This window comes from Heterocephalus glaber, unplaced genomic scaffold, assembly GCF_053883595.1.
Source record: "Heterocephalus glaber isolate CG9 unplaced genomic scaffold, H.glaber_assembly_v1.0 deba00001720, whole genome shotgun sequence".
NCBI lineage: Eukaryota > Metazoa > Chordata > Mammalia > Rodentia > Bathyergidae > Heterocephalus > Heterocephalus glaber.
Genome location: NW_028258433.1, coordinates 7,350,589 through 7,374,640, shown reverse-complemented (window position 1 = coordinate 7,374,640; position 24,052 = coordinate 7,350,589). Strand labels below are relative to the sequence as shown.

The following is a 24,052-nucleotide window of genomic DNA, read 5'->3' as shown; positions in this document are numbered from 1 at the left end:
AAATTATTCAAATTTATTAAATGTTCTAATCTATTTTTGAATGTGCATTCATAATCTAAGATTGCTTTTTTCATCCTAATAATTTATTTAAACAACTCCCCAACACCTACAGTATGCTGGAATGCACATGTACAGTTGGGCCTCTGTATCCACAGGTTGTACATCTGCAGATTCAATCAACTTTGGGTTGAAAAACGTACTTTAAAAAATTGCGTCTGTATTGAACATGTACAGGCATTTTGTCATTATTTCCTAACCAATGTAATGTGACAACTATTTTCATAGCATTTGCATTGAATTAGAAGTCATCTAGAGATGATTTGAAGTGTAAGTTATGTGCAGATACTAAACAGTTTCATATAAGGGGCTTGAGTGGCTGTGGATTTTATCCACTGGGTACCTGGAACCCATCCCTAATAGATACTGAAGAATGACTGTGTTCATGGTAGTTCCTCTTAGAACTCCATATGCTTCAGAGTCCTCTTTAATCTCATCCGTAGGTAATAAACTACAGCCTTCTTTTGCTAAACTCATTAAAGAAGAAATATTACTTACTTAAAAAACCAACTTAAAGGTAATCCTTTTGTCACAGTAAATGGGTTCACCCTATCAAGTCTATTAAAGCACTAAGAAATTTAACACAGCTTAAAAGTGAGAAACACAGTTTGAGTCCAAACTTAACTAGGCAATTTACATACTGTGCAGTCAGGGTGTTACAGAGCCTTGGTCACATCTTTCTTGAGGCACAACAATTGTATCACATATGGTTCCTTCATATGTTCTATCCATTTTCCTGTGATTGCAAAGGAGATTCTTTAACCTGGAATAATGTCATTTTTATTTTTTTTGTTCATATTCATGGGAAGTACTAAATAAAATAAAGTGTCCAACAAAAAGATCCTAGAAAGAATCCAGTCTATCATTTCTGAAGTTGTAATTATAGCAACTCAGCTGTGAAAATAAGGACAGCAAGATTATTGAGTGTATGCCTTAGGATTCGCTGAAGTGAGAAAACTGAGAGTAGAGAGAAAAATCACACAAATGTGGTAAATCACATTAGTCTTTATTTCCCAATGCACAAATCTAAATTAAAGTAAATAAAAAGATATTTTTGCAGATGTTGATAGCAATATCTCTTTCCCTTGGGGATGACCTGCTTCATTTATTCAGTTAACAGGTATTTATTAAGGGCCTACTTGATCTAGGCCTAAGGGATCCGGCAGCGCATGAGACAGTTCTCTGCTCTTATGGACCTAAGTTTGTATGGGGGCAGACAGATGATAAGTAAATAAGTACATCATCTGGTGAACCATGCAATAAAGAAAACAAAACAGGGTGATATGATACAAAGTTCCAGATGGGATGTCATTCCTTTAGATTGGAGTGCCTCTTTGAGGAGAGAATATGAAAATAAGGAATAAAAAAAAAGATGTGAAGCAACAAAATGTCAGAGGGAACAGTACAGTGATAAGATGGGGTGTTGTTTGCAAAGAAACAAAAGAAAACCATTGACTGGGCAATATTGACTAATGGGGACTATTAAGCTACCATTTGCCCATTACCTTAAATATCATACATATTACCAAATTTCCCGGAACATTCTATTTGCCATGTTTATTAATTTCATTTGAGTAAGTATTATGGACTGTGCTAACTACAAAAGACGTAAGACTGAATCAGTCATGATCTAGGATTTCATGGAACATGAAAAACGTGAAAACAATTAGGAATAATAAACTATGATAAATGCTTTATCAGAAATAGTATAAAATATGCTGGGAACAACAATTATATATTATTCTGCCTATTTGGATCAGTAAAAGTAAATTTTGAGTTGAGCCATGAAGAGTAAGTAGTTTAGTATCAGACAAAGAAATAATTGATCTAGACTTCTTTATTGAACATTTGAGCAATATACCAACTGCTTCCTGAGCATCTTCATCAGGATATTCTACCTGACATAGATTTAACATGATGCCCAAAAGACATTTTATTGCTCAAACATGTTCTTCATTCCATATTCTGCATCTTAATGAATACACTCACTCTGAAAACTGGTAATTACCTTAATTCCATTTTCTCCTCAGTTTCCACATCTACTTTATCACCAAATATTACCAGTTCTACTCTTAGGTAACTAATCTTTCTCTCTTTACTAAGCCTTCCTTTCATGATTTTCCATATGTTTTTATCTTTCTTTCTGAAATGGACCCTATACCTCCAAATCAAATTTCAGTTCAAGACACACTAAAACACTGTGGTCACCTTTGAGCATAAAGTGTATGGTGGTAGAGTGCTTCTATTCACCTCCAAAGCCTGTTACTGCCAACATTCTTAAATTTTTCAGCTCCCTGAAGCAGGAAAGAAAACGAAGGGTCATAGACAAGTCATTCTTTTGGACATGGTTTTCTAATGAGCAGCACAACTCAGAGTTAGAAGCTTAGTTGTCTTCTTACACATTCTGTCTCCTGCTTCTTGTATTAGTCTACATTACTTTTATTAGTCTTTCCAATACTCTAATAAGATACCTGCAGCAGACTCCTAATGAAGAAAAAATATTTATTTAGCTCACAGTTTTGGAGGCTAAAATTCCAAACAGCATGGAAGAGCCTTTGGCAAAGGCTTTACAAAATGTCAGGAGCATGTTTGTGGGAAGGGACCATATCTTTATCTAGGAAGCTAAAGAGAGTCTGGGTGGGGCCAGCCTCAAACTTTTCTAACAATCCTCTCATGAAAACTAACCAGAACTCCCCACACCCACCCCTGAAGTATTTTAATTCCTTTCAAGGGAATGCCCCTGCATGTGACCTAGAACTCCCACTAAGCCCTACTTCTTAAAGGTTCTATTACCTCCCAGTACCACTCCCTGAGAAACAAGCTTCCAACATTTGAACATTTAGGGGAAACAAAACATTCAAAAACCTTGGTGTCAGGTAAAAGTGCCGAAGACCAAGACCAGACCAGGCCACAACAAGCCTTTATTAGGGGAATAGATCTGCCGGGCTGTCTCTGAACAAAGGAGAGACAAAAGCAATATGGCTGTGGCAGGGAGAGTCTTTTATAGAGACTGGGGTGGGGCTTGTAGGGGCTGAGGTGGGGTTGAGTGAGGTAGTGATCAGGGAGTGGAGGAGCCGGTGACGTCACTAGGTGGTAGGGGGTGAGCGAGTATTAGGTTACTCTCTAGGTGGGACCAGGGGCATGCTGGGAGGAAGGGTTTATTCTTTGGTGGGAGCAACCATCTTGGCATGACATCACACAGGGGAGGGGGCAAGGCACCATAGGAAGAGGGCAGCTACTATACATAATAGCTGCTGAGGTAGTGGAAGACCTATCACTTGGTCCCAGTGTTCTCATAATGCAAAATACCTTCATTCTATTCCCAGGAATTCCAAAGTCTTAACTGCTTCACTAACACTCAAAAGTTCAAGTCTAAGGTGTACTCTGGGACTTAAGGCAAACTTTCATCTGTGAGCCCCTGAAAAATAATAATAGTAGTGATAATAATAATAATGATACATGCTAGGGATTTAGCTCAGTGGTTTGGCCGCCTGCCTCACAAGGACCTGAGTTTGATCCCTGGTACCAAAAACAAAAAAAAAAACAAAAAAAAACACAAATAATAATGATACATAAGATAAAATGGTGGGACAACCACATGATAAATATTATTTTATTCCAAAATAAAGAAATAGGCAATTAGAAAAGAGTAATTGGCTTAAAGTAAGATTAAAACCCTGCAGGAGAGAAAATACATCCTAAAGCATCTTGTGTACACTGCACTCCTTCTCCTATGACATTGCTAGTTGTAACCTATACAGCTGCTGTCTTGGGTTGTACATTGGCCTAGTGGTTTTCCAGGGTGGCATTTCACTTTGCTGATACGGCTACCCTCCTAGAATCTGCACTCCCACAGTTCCACCAGGCACCACCCTCTAAAGTTCTGCTTCATAGTCTCTAGCTCTGTGGCAAACTTCTGCTTACCCTTTCAGACCTTCCTCTGAAATTCCAGTGAGGTCAGCCATGACCCCATATCTTGCATTTTGTATACCTGCAGAACCAGCATCATGTGGATGATATCAAGGTCTGCTACTATCACGAGCTACATCTGGGCCCACTTGAACCAAGGCTATAGTGGCTATGGAGCACTTTGCCAGAAAGCCAGGATCCCAATGCAGTGCTAGCATCTGATCACCTATTCTGAGTGCCTTGGGTTTCCACAAAAATATTCTTCATTTGAGATCTCTGAATCTTTGAAGGAAGAGGCCACCTTGAAGATTTCTGAGATGCCCTTAGGGCCTTTTTCCAATTGTGATGCAAAGTAACTGGTTTCCTTTCATGTTTACTAATCTCTTTAGGAAGCAACTTTTTCCCTGGCCAGGCTGTAAATTTTCCAAATCTTTCCATTCTGCTTCCCTTTTTTAAAATTATACATTCTGCTTTTAGGTCATGCCATTGCTCCTAAATCCTCCTATATGCAGTTACAAGTAACCCAGCAGCAGCTTGAATGTCTTATGGTTTAGATATTTCCTCCATCTGATAACCCAGTTTATCATTTTAAAATTTAGCCTTCAGTAAAGCTCTAGGTCATGGACCTAGTTCAGCCAAATGTTTTCCAATGAAGTTAGAGGGTGGCCTTTACTTCAGTTTTTAATAGTTCTTTGTTTGCATATGAGACATCATCAGCATGGCTTTTACTGTCCACATTTTTTTCAGCATTCTAGGCTATTTCTAGCTTGCTTCTCCAAACTCTGCCAAGTTACCCAATTTTAAAGCTGCTTCCATGTTTTAGGTCTAATTATAGTAGTGACCTCATCTTTAAGACAAATTTGCTGTATTAGTTTTTCATCATTATAATAAAATAACTGAGGCAGGCTAACTTTATATGAGAAAAGAGGCTTATTTTGCTTTATGGTTCTGAAGGTACAGGGTCGAAAGGCCACATATGGAGATGGTTTTCTTACTAGAAGAGTCCCAAGTTGGCACTTAGCATCACATAGCAAGAGATAGAGGATGTGCATTTTGTCCATGTGGTCTCTCTCCCTCTTTTTTTAAAGCCATCAGAATTCAAATATGGGGTTTCTGGACTAATAATCTTATCTCATCCTAATTGCTTCCACACCCCCCAATCCCGCTACCAACATTATACTTAAGATTGTTTCTACCCTTCTAATGTCTCACAATGGGAGTCAAATTTCAACATATGAAAATTTAGGAGACAAACTATGTCCAAACTATAATACTGCTGCCTCTAGGATTTAGACTGGATAGAACCAGCATCATTGAGGGATCACAGTAAGATTTCTCTCTTTTCCATTTCTGTTTCCTTCTATACTTGTATTATGGCTGATATTTAAACCAACTGGATAAATTAACTAAAACTTTCTCTAGCTACTTAGCCATACTTCTGTCTTTAACTTTGTTCTACACTGTAGCTACTTGGAAATTTGTATCTGTACTTATGAGAACCTGGGCATAGGGGTAGAAAGCTCAGAATAGGCCACCTACTATAAACCTTAGTCTTTAATCCAAACTTCTTAAAAAGATTCTCTTTGATGTTTCAGGTATTTGTTCAGCCATTAACGAAGTTATATTTTATTCTCATTTTGGTACAATTTTTCCTGTATAGAACTCTTCCTGCAACCCTATGGGAGGGAAAGTAGAGGGGATGGAAAGAAACAGGTTGATGATGGATAAAGACAATTTGCAAAATACCTATAAAGTCTTTGTGAGAGAAAGTGTGCAGAGTAGGCAAGGGATTGATCTGGAAATCTAGGTCTGAATTTTTGTATTCTTTGATGCTGTTGTTTGAGTAGGTCCCTCAAAATTTTATATGTTAGAAACATAACACCCAAATGCATATGTTTGTGGTATTTGAAAGTAGGCCCTTAGGAAGATAATTAGGATCAGATGAGATCATGAGGGTGAGGCCTCCATAATAGCACTTATGGCTTTCTAAGAAAAAGAGATCTAAGTGAGTACCCTTGCTCTATCTTACCATTGGTGCCCTCTTCCTTTTTATAACTCAGCAAGAAGGGCTTCTCCAGGTCCTGGTGCCATGATCTTGGACTTCCCAGACTCCAGAGCTATAAGAAGTTAACTTGTGTTCTTCATAAACTATCCAGACTCAACTTTTCTGTAGTAACAGTGGAAAACAAAGACACTAGACCCTGTGGATAAATCTATTATTTTATCAACCAATTCATCTTGATTCCTAACTTTAAAAAATATGTAAAAGGACTATACTAGATTGTGAAAAGAAATAACTTTGGTACATTCTGCTGAAGTGTTGGGTTTGTTTATTAAATCTACAAATAAAGACATCAAAGAAGTATTTTTTCTATGAAGAGAATTCTAGTATTTTGTATGAGAAAAAATTTTTTGGAAGAATATCTCATGAACTATAGGACTTTTAGCATCCCCCCCACCCCAACTCCTGCACTAAAAAATGGTAGCATCTTTTTATCATTGTGACCACCACAATTACCACCCCTTCCCATTTCTCAATGACTTTTATAGGGGTCGTGCCCCAGGGTTGAGAACTACTGAGAGAAAGAACCAATCATGAATCTGTTTTAGGCTTCTCCACTAGATTTTGAAACATGAATATCAGGATATGAAATCAACCAAATTATCAAATAGAAAAAAAAATGGAAAAGCAGAATCAAATTAACCAATTTTAGGAAGATCGTATGTCAATGAAAGGAGATGAAGGTTCAGTGTAAGATGAACTACTTAATACAAAAGTGAAGTATTGAAACTATCCCTAGCTGTAACTCTTAGTCTGCCCCACGTTCACAAGCTAACCCTGCCAGCTTTAGCACCCTATATATTTTCCCCCATAAGGGCTTCACAGACATTTTACAAACAATATCTCTATCTCTTATGAATTTGCTTTTTTTATTTCCTTTTCTTTTCGATAGAGGGTCTTGGTATGTAGTCCAGGCTGGACTTAGACTCACTATGTAGCCCAGGCTGGCTTGAGTCTCATACTGATCGTCCTGCCTCAGCCTCCTGAGTGCTGGGATGACAGGCAACCCAACTGAACTTGCATTTTTATCTTCTACCTCCTATCTGATGGAAGTAGGTAAGAAAAGAGTAGCGCATCTAGATTTGTGGTTTGTAGCTAAAGCAGTGGTTGTGAACCCTATTTAGAAATAAAAGCAGGAATGAAAAAGTCATTGAAAACACTTAAAATGTCAAGACTTTTTCACAATTTCTTTATGGCTTCTCTATCCCTGTCCTATCCCGTGGCATTCTCACCTACACCTTTCTGTCCCTCCCTCTCCTTGTCTGCCCCAGCCTATTCTTCAGGGTTCAGCTCTACAACATTTCTTCAGAAGCCCTTTATAAATCCCACTATTTTTTGCCCTCCCCTTATGGATCTTGCAGCAGTTCACTTTAATTTATAGTTCTATATGTATATTTTATTCCTCCCATTTGGGTTGGAAAACTACTTGAATGTAAGGCCTGATTCTTCTTCATAGTGCTTGCTTCCACTACCATCTTTGAAATTATTTGCTACTCAGAAATTTTCAGTGACAGTGCTAAAAACCTTCAGTTTTGCCACCAACTGACTAAAGGTATATAAACTTAATTTTTTCTGTATGATGAAGGATGCACATTGTTACAGCAATGTCTGTAGATAAAACACAGTTGAGTGGATGGTGCTGTATAGGATAAGGCATAGTCTGATGCAAATAAAAAGCTTAACTTTAATAACTGAAAGAAAAATGATCATTTAAAAAATGACTAACTGCATTTGTCATCTAGAACTGTGAAAAAATTTATATCTGGGGTGGATGGTATTTTCTTTTATAAACCTTGATGAGTAAGGCATAGACAAAGAGAGCTAAGTTGACCTGTCAATAAAGACTGATTAGAAATATTGAGAAACAGAGAGAGTCGTGAGGTGGAGAAAGTAGAAAGAACTTGGAAAAGAGGTGAGGTGGGCCTACCAAAGACTGACAGAAACAGAAGGACCTTGATCTAGAGAGACCAGCTACAAGGGAATCTCAAGTGGGTCCAGGAGAGAATCCTGATCAACATGATTACACTGGTATTTTCCTTTGGTTTATAGGAAGAGTCACAATTAAGAACTAATTCTGAAATGTTTTTCCCTATGTGATTATAGCCTTGATTACATAAGCCTTCAGGAAAAGTTTACTATACAGAATAGCTTTCTTTTAGTAAGGCTAAAAAAGCAGAGCTGATAAGCCATGTGAGACAAACTATGTGGAAAAAGAATGGTGATGATAAGATGACTATTACTATTGCTGTTTGGTTATGTGTCTGCTGGCTTTGAGCTCCATTCCAATCCTCCCATACTCTCTACAGGAAGTGGAAAGGATGCAAATGATGTTTCCTAGGTTCCTTTCCCTGAGAGATTATAGTTAAGCTTTTCCTGTGCCCTCTGGGATGGATGCACCAGGTAGAAAGCTGGAGGAAGGGGGTAAGAAATCAATTTTTTACTGCTTAGGGTAGAACTTCAGGACAAGAGCACCAGCAAGCAGGCAAATTTGGGCTTCTGAATGCCTTCTCAGGCATTGGTTTCAGCAACAGAATTAGCAGCAAAACACTTGTGGGCTCTGGCTTAAGCAGCAGCCAAGCCTCTGTGTTCCTGGGGTATTGATGAGAAGTTAAGTTCATGGCCTCCTGCAGAGCTCCAGGAGTGTTGGTGGGAATGCAGGCACATGGTCTCCTGCAGAGCAGTAGCAGCACAAATGCAACAGCAGCATGGTTGCAGCTGCACCCAGCAGTCTGTCTTAGCACCACAGAGCCACAGACTCTAGGCAATGTCATTTTCCCTTCTGTTCTTCTACCCTTGGTTGTACTTTAGCCTTGTCAACATTTTTGTGACCCATTCCTTATGTTATATTTCCTCGGAGAAATTGATATTTATTGTATGTGCCAACCTTAGTACTCAGATATTTAGTCAAATATTACTCTAGGCATGTCTATGAGGTGGTTCTGTATGAGGCAGACATTCAAATCCGTAGACTGAGAAAATCAGATGGCCCTACCTAATGGGCAAGGCCCCCATCCTGTCAGCTGCAGGCCCAGAGAGAACAAAAGGCTGGCCTGCTTACAAATAAGGGGGAGATCCTGCTTCACTGCATAAGCTCTAACATCAGTTTTATCCTGCTTTCTTACTTGAATTGAAACAATGGTTCTTGGGTCTTAAACCTTCTAGGTTTCAGGCTGGAAATCACTGCAAGTTCTCCTAGTTCTTAGGTCTTCAGACTCAGACTGGAGCTATACCATCAAGTCTCTTGAGTTTCTAGTTTGCTGTACAAATCACTAAGAATTCACCAAGAGATCACTGCCATCATAGGGATGCCCACTTCTACAACACCATAGGGGAAGACTGAATTCTTTGTGTCCTATAGAGCTGCAGCAGGCAAGGATGCCTTCACCTAGTCCTTAGAGCTGGAGCCACTTGCACACAGAGTCAGTGTGAGTGGGGGAAATGGGGCTTCCCACAGAGTCATGTGAATAGCACTGTCATGCCTATGGATGTGGAGGACAGAGTACTGCATTAAAGAGGATTAATTTCATGCCTTAAGATCTAATGAATTTGTCTTGTTAGGTTTTATATTGCTTGAGATCGGTCATCCTTTTTTTTTGTCCAGATTTTCCTGCTCAGAATGGAAGTATCTATTCTATATATGTCCCACTATTGTATTATGAAAGCACATAACTTATCTAGTTGCATAGATTCACAGCTGAAGAAGACTTTTATTTCAGAATGAATTGCACCTCTAGTAACACTCATATCTACTTTAGATGATAATCTAGATGAATACCTGGACTTTACACTTTAGTTGATGTTGGAATGAGTTAAGATCTTCAGAGTCATTGAGGTAGAATGAAATGAATTTTGCATGCAAGAAGCATATGAATTTTGGAGGGTCAGAGGTGAAATGTTACAGACTGGATGGTGCCTTCCTCTCAAAATTTATGTGTTAAGAGTACTACTCTTCCAAAAAGAAGAATAAATTTAAGTCATCTGTAGGAAAATGGATGCACTCTGAGACCATAATGTTAAGTGAAATAAATAAGACATACAAGTTTAACTATCCCATGGTTTCTCTTATATGGGAAAACCAAAATATAAAGAACAAAGTAAAAGATGATAGGAAATAAGGGGATAGATCTTTCTCAAATGGGAAGGGGATTAAGAATTGGAGGAAGGGGGAAGGGAAGGGGATGAAAAAAGAATTAAGATGTGTTATGTACATGTACCAAGTCCCCACAAGGAATGTAATCAAACATGTACTGATTAAAAAAATACAGCAGGGCCTGAGATTTAGCTCAGTGGTGCCATGCCTGCTTCACAAATGCAAGGCCCTGAGTTCAATCCCTGGTACTACAAAAAACAAAACAAAAACAAAAAACCCCCAAAATACAGCTTATGTTGAAGTCATACTCCCAATGTGGCTGCAAGAGGAGGCGATAAAGGTTAAATGAGTTCATAAAGGTAAGGCCTTAATCTGATAGGGCTAGTGACCTTGTAGATGGAGAAACACAAGATATCTCCTGCTATGACAGAGCAGCTATATGCAAGCCAGCAAGAAAGCCTTCACCACACTGAATCAACCTGCATCTTGGGGTCTGCCTCCCCAGCCCCCACAACAATGAGAAAATAAGTTGCTTAAGTCACTCTGTCTGTGCTATTACACTATGACAGGAAAACCCAACATGGAAACCTAGATGGGTTTCTGTTTTGGGACTGAATAAAAACTAATAAAGAAGCCATACAAAATGGATCAAAGTAAAAAACAAACCCATGCAAACGCAGCCACAATGTGGACAACAAAGAAAATGTACAAGTGAAATCCATGTATCTCCTGCAATTGAAAGAAAATATTGACAGAAGAGAAGGGGTGGCACTGTGCAAAAAGCAAAACTGTTTTATTTAGATATTATAAACAAATGTCATCAAAATTTTAGATAATTTTGGCGATATCCAGATTATGTGTTTACTATCACGTAAACTAACCCTTGCCTTTGAGTATGTAAAATATCATGGTCAAAGAAGTAATTGAGCTGAGTGTGGTAATACATGCTTATAATTCCAGCACTCTGGGAGGCTGAGGCAGGAGGATCACAAGTTCTGGGCAATTTATCAACTTAGCAAGATCCTGTCCCCCTCAAAAAATGCAAGAAAGGTGGGGAAGCTGGGGGCATAGATAGTGTGAAGGTTTTGGGTTCAATTCCTAGTACTGCAAGGGAAAAAAAAAGAAGTAACTGTTTCTCCTCATCAAGGCCTCAGTGTAAAAGAACAACCAATTGGATAGTGGATGTGTTTATAGACACCATGGGCTGTTAGATTTTGGGCTTAAAGTGTAATTGTTGCTGACTTCTTTGGTCCATTTCATCTCTACCAGTTTGTAGCTTAAAATAATTGTTTCTCAAAATATGCTGTGAAGCACAGAAAGGTTGAAAGCCATCACTTACATAGTGGCCCTTCAATAAACATTTTTTCAATGGCATCTCAACCTTGCATTTTCTTTAACAAACAGATTGTAAGTATAATGTCACTATATTTTTCTGCTATCTAAAGAATGTTACATTTATGCCACTGTATTACTGAAATTAAAAGTGAATAAAAATAAGTCAGATTTCTATTATAAAAAACTTAAAAAGAAACAATACATTAATAATTATAGCCTATCTCTGGATCAGGGTAAATTATTATTAATGCTCATCTTAAAAGTGGAAAAAATGGGCTCCTGGCCCAGAGGAAGGGGCTTCCCAGCCACCATCTGTCCCGCTGCTCCCGACCCAGAGGTAGGGGCATCTGAGCAGCTGTCCCACTGCTACTGGTCCAGAGGAAGGGGCTTCCTGGCCACCATCCCTCCTGCTGCTCCTAGCTCAGAGGAAAGGGCTTTTGGGCCACCTTCTGTCCTGCTGCTCCTGGCCCAGAGGAAGGAGCTTCTGGGCCACCATCCCTACCACCACTTCAGGCCCCTGTCCCACCTCTCCCAGCTCAGAGGAGGTGAGCAGTGCAGGAACTGACAGCACCCCCACTGCCCCCCCCATAGGAATGAGAAAACACGTAAATAAGTTTCAAAACCAGACTTCCAGATCACCTACAGCAACCTCAAAGGGAAATGAGATGGAACACTCTAACACTCAACCACCTGGACCCACTGAACTGGCAACAAAAGGGGATCTAGAAAAAATGAAATCAGAAATAATTTCTCAGATAACAGGAGAAATTGTGCTCCTAGTGCAAGACATGATTAATAAATCTACAGAGGAGCTCAGGAACATGATGGAATCCCAACATAGGAAACAAATGGAATCCATAAAACAGATGGAAATAGATTTCCAGGAGATGAAAAACTCCACTGAAAGTCTACACAGCAGAATGAGCCAATGTGAGGACAGAATTTCAGATACAGAAGATAAGATTGCAATTAATGACCAGGAAAAGAAAAATTGCTTCAAAATTATAAGGGAACATGAGAAATCAGTCCAGCAGCTGCTAGATGATGCAAAGAAGAATAACATAAGACTGATTGGAGTCAATAAGAAACAGGAGAGAGTGCAGATGACATAAAAAAAAAGTCTTCACAGAAGTAATGGCAGAAAACTTCCCAAGCAGGGGAAAAGAGCTTGACATACAGATAAGTGAGGCATATAGGACAAATAGCCTTGATCAAAAAAAATCTACACATAGGCATATAATTGTTAAGATTCCAGAAACTCAACAGAAGCACAAAGTTCTACAAGCAGTTAGAGAAAAGAAACAAATCACATAAAAAGGAAAGTCCATCAGAATCACAGCAGACTTCTCAACACAAATCATCAAGGCAAGAAGAGGTTGGAGTGACATATTCCAAGCCCTAAAAGAAAACAGCCTCCAACCCAGATTGATGTACCCTGCAAAACTATCTTTCAAAATGGATGGAGAAATAAGATACTTTCATGACAAAGAGCACCTTAGGAACTTCGTGAATACCAAACCAGCACTCCAAAAAATTTTACACAATATCCTAGGAACGGACATTGAAGATCACAACCCCAGGAAGCAAAGCAGAATGAACCCATCTGGCATGACAAGAAATTAAATGTAAAGGGGGAGAACCCAACAAAAAGAAAAAGTCATGGCAATGATAAGTCAATACATTTCAGTTATAACTATCAATATTAATGGTCTCAATTCACCAATCAAAAGAAAGAGACTGGCAGAATGGGTCAAGAAGCAAAATACAACAATATACTCCATAGAAGAAACACACATAATTCAAAATGAAACTCATAAACTGAAAGTTAAAAGATGGAAAACAATACTCCATGCAACAGGAACCACCCAAAAAAGCAGGAGTAGCTGTCCTCTTTGCAGATCAAGTGGATTTCAAACCAACACTGATTAAGAGAGACAAAGAAGGACATTACATCCTTGTAAAGGGAAGAATCCAAGAGGAAGAGATGACAATCATAAATATCTATGAACCAAACACTAGTGCACCCAACTATATAAAACAAATATTAATGGACATGAAAAGTCATTCATGCACTAATACAATTGTAGTGTGGGACCTCAACATCACACTGTCACAAACAGATAGATCAACTAGACTAAAAATAAGTAATGAAGTACTAGAAGTCAATCAAACTCTTGAACAAATGAACTTAACAGATGTTTACAGAGTCTTCCACCCCACAAAATCAGAATACACATTCTTCTCAGCTGCACATGGGTCATTCTCCAAAATAGACCACATACTCACACATAGAACACGTTTAAGTAAGTGCAAAGGAATTGAAGTTATCCCCTGTATATTAGCAGACCATATGAAATTGGATATTCATAGAAAAAGAAACTTGAAAAATTTCATAAGCATGTGGAAATTGAACAACGCACTTCTGAATAACCAATAGGTCACAGAGGAAATTAAAGAAGAAATCAGACAGTTCCTTCAAATAAATGACAATGACAATACAATATATCAGAATCTATGGGACACAATGAAAGCACTCTTATGAGGCAAATTCATAGCAGTGAATACACATTTTAGGAAAACAGCATGAGCCCAATTAAACAACCTGATGCTGAACCTCAAGCTTCTAGAAAAAGAAGAGCAGGACAACCCCAGTGCTCATACAAGGGAGGAAATTATAAAGATCAGAGGAGAAATCAATGCAATGGAGACTAAGAGAATGATACAAAAACTCAATGAAGCCAAGAGTTGGTTCTTCAAAAGAATAAACAAAATTGACAAACCCTTAGTCAACCTTATCAGAAAAAGGAAAGAAAAGGCCCAAGTCCTTGCAATTGGGAATGAAAAAGGTGAAATTACCACAGACCAAGCAGAAATCCAGAGGATCATCAATACCTACTTCCAGAACCTGTATCCCAATAAGATGGACAACACAGAAGAAATGGACAGATTCCTAGATACATATGAATTACCAAAGTTGAATGAAGAAGACCTAAAAATTCTAAACAACCCAATATCAACCAATGAAATTGAAAATGTAATTAAAAACTTATTAACTAAGAGAAGCCCAAGTCCTGATGGCTTCACTGCTGAATTCTATAAGACATTTAGAGAGGAACTACTGCCACTACTGTTTCAACTCTTCAATGAAATTGAAAGGGAAGCAATACTCCCAAATTCATTCCTGGAAGCAAGCATCACCTTGATCCCCAAAGAAGAGAAAGACTCAACTGAAAAGGAGAACTATAGGCCCATCTCACTAATGAACATAGATGCAAAAATCCTTACTAAGATACTGGCAAATAGAATGCAGGAGATCATCAAGACAATCATACACCCTGATCAAGTGGGATTCATCCCAGGAATTCAGGGATGGTTCAACATATGCAAATCAATTAATGTAATACACTATATCAATAGAGCCAAGGAAAAAACCATATGATTGTCTCCACAGATGCAGAAAAAGCATTTGACAAAATCCAACATGCATTTATGATAAAAACTCTACAAAAAATTGGAACAGATGGTCTCTACCTCAAACTGATAGAAGCCATCTATGAAAAGCCAACAGCCAATTTCATATGAAATGGTCAAAAACTGAAGTCCTTCATACTAAAATCAGGAATAAGACAAGGATGTCCTCTATCACCACTCTTGTTTAATATAGTTTTGGAAAAATTAGCCATGGCAATTAGACAAGAGAAGGAAATAAAAGGAATAGAGATAGGAAATGAAGAAGTCAAATTGTCATTATTTGCAGATGACATGATACTCTATATAGAAGACCCCAAGAACTCCACCAAAAGTCTTCTAGACTTAATAACCAAATTCAGTCAAGTAGCTGGTTACAAGGTCAACACACAAAAATCAATAGCTTTCCCCTTCATGAATGGCAGACTCACTGAGAGAGAAATAGGGCAAACAATTCCTTTCACAATAGCATCCAACAAAATGAAATACCTAGGAATCAACCTAACGAAAGAAATCAAAGACCTCTTCTCTGAAAACTATGGCCTCTGAAAAGAGAGATTGAAGATGATATCAGAAAATGGACAGACATCCCCTGCTCCTGGGTAGGAAGGATTAATATAGTGAAACTGGCCATACTTCCAAAACTGTGATATAGATTTAATGCAATTCCAATTGAGATCCCAGCAGCATACTTCATGGACCTTGGAAAAACAATCCACAAATTCATTTGGAACAAGAAGAGACCCAGAATATCAAAAGCAATTCTAGGTAACAGAGGCATGTCAGGGGTTATCACAATCCCCAACCTGCAACTATACTACAAAGCTACTGTGATAAAAACAGCATGGTACTGGAAAAGAAACAGACCTGAGGACCGGTGGAACAGATTAGAAGATGCAGAAACAACGCCAGACACACTCAGCCACCTCATCTTCGATAAAGGAGCCAAACACCCTCACTGGAGGAAAGATAGCCTCATTAATAAATAATGCTGGAAAAATTGGGTTTCAACTTGCCAAAGATTAAAACTACACCTATATCTCTCGCCTTGCACTATACTAACATCATAATGGATTAAAGACATAATATTAAAATAGAAATGCTGAACCAGTTGGAACAGAGGTTTGGTAGAACTTTTGAAGACATCGGTGTAGGAAAAGATTTTATGAACAAAACCTCAGTTGCCCGTGAACTAGCACAAACCATCAACAACTGTGCAGATGCATTGAGTTTTAGAATAATAATGAAATTCTACCTAGAATGCAACTTTGAGCATAGAATGATGCAGAATGTTGTGATGGTTGTTAATGTGCAGAAGATCAAAGCTACTTACAAGGAGTGCCTACACTTTGCCAGTAAGACACAAATTTAGATCACATCATATATATATATATATATTATATATATATATATATATATAATATATATATATATATCAGCAAACTGGGATCTCTTATTAAAAAGTTTCTGCACAGCAAGAGAAACCACCAGCAGTGTGAAGAGACAACCCACAATGTGGGAAAAAATCTTCACCTGCTCTTCCTCAGACAAAGGTCTACTATCTCAAATCTATAAAGACCTTAAAAAGATGAGACCTCCCAAATTTAAAGACCCAATCCAAAAATGGGCATCTGAAATGAACAGACATTTCTCAGACAAAGAAATAGAAATACCTAATAAATACATGAAAAAATTTTCAACATCACTGGTCATTTGAGAGATGCAAATGAAAACGACATTGAGATTTCACTTCACTCCAGAAAGAATGGCTGCTATCATGAAATCAACCAATAACAAATGCTGGCGTGGCTGTGGGGAAAGAGGAACCCTTCTCCACTGCTGGTGTGAGTGTAGACTGGTGCAAGCACTGTGGAAATCAGTATGGAGATACCTCAAAGAACTAGGACTGGAAGTCCCATTTGACCCCGCTATTCCACTGCTGGGGATCTTCCCCAAAGAATTAAAAGAATCATACCACAGTGATATATGTGCACCCATGTTCATAGCAGCACAGTTTGTGATAACTAAAACTTAGACACAGCCCAAATGCCCATCAACTAAAGACTGGATAAAGAAAATTTCCTTTGTTTTATAAAATGGAGTACTACTCAGCCATAAAAAATGAGAAAATAGAGACATTTATAGCTAAATGGGTGCACATTGAGGCGATACTCTTAAGTGAAATAAATAGGACACACATGTATAAACACCGAATAGTTTCTCTGTTGTAAGAACCTGAAAGTGTAAATAAGGACTAAATGTATAATAGGTAATGTGAAATAGGAAGAAAAGGGGCAAAGGGGAAGAAAGTGGAAGGTCTAGGGTAAAGGATAGAAGGGAATTGGATTAATATGAGAAAATGGAAAACTAGGAACAAAATCTTTGTAAATAGGGAGGACTGGAGGGGATGAAGGGAGGGTTGGGCAAGGATGAAAAATAAGAACCAAGAGAGACTATGTAAAGGTGCAAATTTCCAATGATGAATGTCATTATATTGTATACCTAAAATGTACCAATGATTAGAATGAATAATCTATAATGCAAAATAGGAAGAAAAGGTCCAAAGGGGTAGGGGTAGTGGGAGGGGCAGGGGAAAGGAAAGAAGGGAAAGGAAAAATGATGAGAAATGGAAAAAATGGAAATAAAGTCTTTGTAAATAGGGAAGGGTGGAGGGCCCGAAGGGAGGGCTAGGAATGGGGAAAAAATAAGAACCAAGATGCATCATGTAAAGGTACAAGTTCCCAATGAGAAATGTAAATGTATTGTATACCTAAAATGTACCAATAAAAGAATTTAAGAAAAAAAAAGTGGAAAAAATGATCAAAAGGAACATTTGAATTTAACTAAAAGCATGCAGCTTTTAATTTTTATTGAATGAATTAATTGAGCTCATTATAAAACTAAAGGAAATTACTTAAAGAAAATTGAAAGTACAACAGAAACAAAACACCAACTAATTGAAAATTGTAGTATTTACATCCTATGAGTAAGGGATACAATAGCAAGGGAAACTGGAGGGAACAAATGTAAAAATGCTTTATAAAATCTATTCAAATAACTAGTCTAATAAAATAACTAGTCATATAATCCTTTATATTTTGAAAATGTGATTTTATTTATGGATCCTCTAAGAGCAATGATAAATGATTCATGCTGCTTTTTTCCCCTTGTTAGTATTTTTTTTTTTTTTTGGTACCGGGGATCGAACTCAGGTCCTTGCACTTGTGAGGTGTTAGTATTTTTGTACATCATTTTGTTTCTTGTATATTTTTGTTGTAATATAATTCAATGTACCATAAAAATGACCCTTCTAAGATATACAATTAAGTGATTTTTTAGTATAAGCATAAGGTTGTATATCTGCCACTAATATCTAATTCCAGGACATTTTTATCAGCCTCTGAAGAGACCCACACTTTTTAAAAGTCACTCTCCATTATCTCAGCCCCAATTTACTTTCTGTCTCTGTGGATTTGCCTATGCTAGACATTTCATATAAAAGGAGTCATCTAATATATGGCGTTTTATGTTGATCATCTTTCATTTAATATTGTAGCATGTATCAGAATTTGATTCCTTTCTATGGTCATGTTGCCTTTCTATTACTGATATTACTGCAGAATCTCAGTGCTAGTTTAATTATGAAAACTTTCTGGATGCATTCTCAGTTGAATCCTCTTGTGTAATAGGCCCACGGCTTTGCTTACCTGTGCAGAGTGGGCAACTACTTCATGTTATTTGGAGAATGCTAAGAAACTCCCTTATAACATTTGTTACTCCATCTTATGCTACACCCCTCCTTCTGCTATACTTTAAATCTTGTCATTAATAATTTATCTTAATGTCTTAACAAGCACTTTGTTTGAAAATACACAAGTACCCTTTAGGAGTATATTGACTTGTAATTAATTTTCAGTTGATTAGCTTAGTTTCATCACTGAGAGTAAATTAATAGTGCTGAATTCCCCATTTTTAAAATTAGGATTTTAATGGACGAAGAAAAGATATAAGAATAAATTTGATGTAAGATGTTTTCCTGAAGCAAAGGTCATCTCTGAACACCTGATAATTAGTTTTTTAATTCACCTAACAATCATTTATAGAATGCCTAGCCCAACAGTATCAAGTCCTGTCCTTTTTTCCTCTTTTTTTTTAAGTGAGGATACAAAGCTGTATTCTGCCTTTAAGGGACACACAGTCTTGTATGGGAGATAGACATATAATCAAGCCTAAGGTCGGGTACTGAGTGCTGGGATGCATGGGTAGACAAAGAGCTATGAAAACAGATTGGAACAGAAAGGTCAAGGAAGGCTCCTGGGAGGAAGTGTTGTGAGCAGAGACTTTCAGACCAAGTATGAGTTAGCTAGATGAGAAAAGAAAAAAGCCATCACAAGTAGAGGAAGTGATACCACAAAGAAACCTAGAAGAATGAAATCATAGGCTATATTCAGAAACATCAAGTTGGCCATTATGACCAAAAACAGGAAAAGAGAAAGTGAGATAATAATGATAGTTTAGTGTTTCCTATGTGCTAGGCACTGCCCAAGTATTTTGTATGGGCTATTTCACTCAATGCTCACGTGGATCTTACCACATATGTGCTCTTTCCATAACATTTTACAAGAGCAGGAAATTGAGACATAGAAAGGTTAAATACTATATCTACATTACCATGTAGATTTGCAAAGGAAGTGTGTTGCCAGAATGTAATGATGGGCTTTGTGAGCCAGGCTGAGGAACTTGACCTTTATCCTGAAAGTGATGGGACCCTGAAGCATTTTAAGCGGGAAGGTGATCTGATATAAGCAGATTTACCATTTTAGAAACCTTAGTATGGTAGAGGTCGAGTAGGAGAAAGAGAACAATAATCCAGGTAAAAGGCAATGAAGGCTTAACCCAAGATGATGGGAGTGCAACAGGAGGGAAGAAAATGGCTCAAAGATACTACTTATGAAGTACAATTAGACTCCAAGGAGGTGGAGACAGAAGAGGCAGGGTAAAACAGTGAGCCTTTTAGAGCTTTCAGTGATACAGACAGCCTGCTGTGGCACACACGCCATGGGTTTGCTACCGCTGGTCTAGAATGACTGTGATAGTATCAAAGATGGTATCAAAGATTGTTCCTGCAACCTTGGGAGTACAGAAGTAAGTGTTATTGGGTTGTTCCTTTAGAAATGACTCACCAATTAAATATATTCCAGGTCCTTCTTGCCTCGAACAAAGAATTGGATGAGACAAGCCAAAAATGGTGCCAAAAGTTCATGTGAAAGTTGAAGGATGAAGGGGTAAGGGAAAACTGTCTCTGCAGAGTGAACTTGGGTCAAACAAAAGAGGAAAGGAGAAAAAGAGCAAAAATAAAAGTATACCCTAGCCTGGAAGACACACTGGAATACTATAAAGAGTTATAACATGGGCTTCTTGTGGTGTCTGTGTCCTTATATGTTGTTCACATCTCGTGGGATCCCGCAACAAGTTTCACATACCCCCAAGGGATCCTGGGAATTATTTGGTGCTGCCCTGGGATCTTGTAATTAACAGGTCCTCACTTATTTTCCAGCCAGTTTTGCCATGCCCTACCTCCTATTTCAGCAGGAGGAGTTTAAATTCATGTTGAGAAGGAAGCATTTAGGCAACTTTCAAGGTGGGGGGGGGGCGAGAGAGAGAAAACAGAGATAGAGACAGACAGAGAAAATATTTTGTGGGTCCAGAGCCCAACATGGCTGATTGCTGCCTGGGCTGGATATGTGAAGTTGTAGGCTTGTAGGCACTGGGTCATTCATAAGTGATAGATGAAGGAAAACAGAGACTTAAATGTGGGTCTCTCAATGAGAACTTGAGTGGATAGAAGAGCACAGAAAAAAAGAATTATGCCCTGAGCAGTAGCAGAACATCACTGAGGGGCAAGTAGAAGAGCCTGCCTGGAGGACACTGGAAAATGATAGAAGAAGGAGGAGATAAGACTGGCAGCAGTGGAGTCATTGATATTAAAGTGAGCGTTTTTAAGGAGGCAGTGAATAGAAAAGTAAAATGCTTCTTTATGGTCCGGAAAGACTCGGACATAAACTATCATTGAATGTGACAATTTGAAGATCAATGATGACTTTTATTGAAAGGAGTGTCAGGAACTGGAGTCCAATTTACAACCACAAGTGAATGTGCTATGAAGAAATAGAGAAAGTGGGCATAGTATCAATCTTCATGAGCAAGGGTTTAAAGGGAAGATGTGAAGAGAGGGCACACAAAGGAGGAGGAGAGGCCACCTAAGTGAGCAGAAGATTTATTCTGACCACATGTCTACACAGGGGAAATATTCATACTTAGTTTTGCAGCTATAGGCAAATAAGTAAGAATCTGATACACCATTTCTAGTTTGCTGAGCAACAGCGTCTGCAGGATCCTCTGTTGCCTATGGAGCATGAAGGACCCTGGTGAGGTTGCAGTGAGTCACGAGGAGGCTAAGATCACATTCAGCTTCCTCTAGAGCCAACCTCAACCTGGAGAGAGCTCAAGGTTTCCTATAGGCTGAGTGTCAAGCAGGGAACTAGGCAGCTGAGATCTTGGCTGGCTTGTCAGCCACCTTGCAACAAGAGATTTCCCTGTGGGGACAAGGCCTGCTACATGAAGCATAGGGGGTAGATCTTATAAGACTTACCACATCGCATTCACCTTATAGGATACCCAAAGGTAGGAAGCTGCTCAAGGCCCTTCTACACTGCTATTGACCATCTAAAGGACTGCTCCAAAGAGCTGAAAAGAATAAAACACCAGAGCCAGAAATAGACTAGGTAAAGACTCTAGCAACAGCCAGATTGAGCTAAAGAAAGCTCTTCATCCAACATGCACCCAACTATGTATTTAAAATTGCCATTCCTACTCTGCTTGTGTTTCTGGACACTTTAATCAACTCTGATTTATTCCATTGTTGAGGGATGGATGCCTGATCTAGAGTTAGAGGGGTGGCCACAAACATGACACTGACTTTGAATAGAAGAGGTAACAGAAATTTATTAGTCACGTAAACACATGGCACAGAGTAGAACACAGCAGACCACACAAGGCCGCATGAAGGCTGTATGAGGAAACAGAGTGAATAACCATGGGCTTGGGAAGCAGGCTTTGCAGTGTCAAGACAGCAAGGTGACTTCTGATTCCTGTAACAGGATGTGATTTGCTTGTTGGAGTCTTCTGCTGGTTGGGCATGGAACTGAAATCCATTTCTCAGGGATACACAGGAGCTATGACTGGTCTCCTTCATAAGGAGAGCTGGCTGGCTAGAGAATCTTATCCCCTGAAGCAGAATGGGGAGGCAAACTAAGGCTTAGGCCTGTGTCAGGACAGCACATACTACTAGGTCTTAATTTTAAGTCTAAAACCTCAGAGCTAATGGGATAGAGGCCTTCTGAGAGTTAGACAGGTAGAATGGGAGGATTGAAAACAGGCAGAGAGAAAACACTGAAGTGGAGAATGACAGAAGATGATAACAGTTTTGGTTAATGGAAACTTACCTGAGGGATGCTCAATTTTAAATTAGAAACAACTAAAAAATTATTGGCTTAAACTGTTTTTTGGTTGGACTGAAGTTATTTTCTATGCTATTGAGCAGAAACAAGGCTTATGAAAGAAAAATATGTACAGCAATAAAAGTAAGGGGGGCAGATGTTTCCACAGTGTTGACTGGTGACACCCAACCCATATTCATCATGCCATTATTAAAAATTGCAAAGGAGTTATAGAAGAGGATGGGGGCTCCCTGGAAAATGCTGAAAGCTGGTTGTCAAGAAGGCTCATAGGTGACATTACCTAAGGTGAATTTAGCAAAGCCACCAGTTTGGCCCTTATCCCTGTCAGCACCTCCGAGCAAAGAAGCCTCAGAAAAAAAAATGATTCCTGGCAATCTACTAATAAGAGGCCAAGTTTACTTACAGCATAAAATACTCAATTCTACACACCAGAATGCATGAATCCCTCACATGTAGTGTTCTTTTTCTGTAAAGAGGGTAGCAAGGGAAAAACAAATACCATTTACCTTATCCATAACCGATTATTAGCGTATCAGAATGTTAATTAGTAAGTATTAAAGAGAGATTTCATTACTCTGTTGATAGGTCCGATTAATTAATCATTTCTATTCCACTTACACAGGTACTTTTCTAAAGACTAGAAAGTTCATCTTGCCAGGTTTGGTATTTCTCTCTGGATCGTGCTGAATAAGCTGCTCAGTTCTGTCTTAATTCTTCCCTTGTTTATACTCTGTACTATCTCAGAGCAGACGCACATGCTGCAGGTTTCCTTAGAATGTCCTGGTTATTGATTGCTGAATCAGACAGTATTTTACTTGCTTGTTTACTTGTTTGCCTCCCCCTCAAAACTAAGCCTGTTAGGGCAGGAAAGGAGTGCTTTTCATTTTAATACTCTTACTCTCATTTCTGATTGTAGGGTATTTCACACTCATGCAAAAGCCTCTCTTCCAATTCCTACACCAACTGTTATGTTACTTTCCCACAGTCGTGAGATTATTCTGGCCTCTGGCTCCAGGTCTTCCTTGTCTCCTCTAGTCTTGGTTTACCTATTTGAACGTGGCTCTGTGACTAATCATTAGAAAGTATTCACCTCCGATTTCCTCCCCCTTCTTTCACCATGCCGTAGCCTGACATTGCTCTTCTTGTTCCCCCGGAAGGCAGGACTGAGCCAAATGAGCAGTTACTCTGGTGGCAGAGCTGAGAATGAAAGGACACAGGGTCAAGTTGAATCGGGAGACAGGTTTACCAAAGGCATGACAGCCCTGGAAGGTGGCCTTGTTATCCTGCTGGCAGCTGATTTTACCTTGAAAAAATTCTTAGAAAACTTGAAGCATGTGCTTTGGCTGTCTTTTGTCTGGGGTGGTGGAGGCTGGAAAGGTGAATTTGACCTTGGGTAACATTTAAGGGAACCCTGAAAAAGTGAAACACATGCATACCAGCCTCCGTAGGCTGATAAATGAACAATCCTAGAACACAGCAAGTGCTCAGTAATTATTTGCTAAATGATTTTTTATTGTTCATAATATTTATTACTTTTTAATAACATGAAATAAGACTTTAAGGGTACTACAGGGTGGGAAAAATCTCAGTTGTAGAATTTATTCTTTAGAA

At 38.6% G+C, this 24,052-nt stretch overlaps 1 long non-coding RNA gene across 2 annotated transcripts in view; it reads left to right on the top strand.

The window, feature by feature from the left end:
- LOC147821704 (uncharacterized) overlaps window positions 1-24,052 on the top strand; it is an 87,290-nt gene that overhangs the window by 21,194 nt on the left and 42,044 nt on the right. Inside the window, exon 2 of one of the 2 annotated variants that reach the window (XR_015446697.1) lies at window positions 20,123-20,206. The exons of the other annotated variant lie outside the window; for it this stretch is intronic. This is a non-coding gene — a long non-coding RNA (uncharacterized LOC147821704). The remainder of the gene's footprint in view (window positions 1-20,122; window positions 20,207-24,052) is intronic. 2 annotated transcript variants of the gene reach the window in all.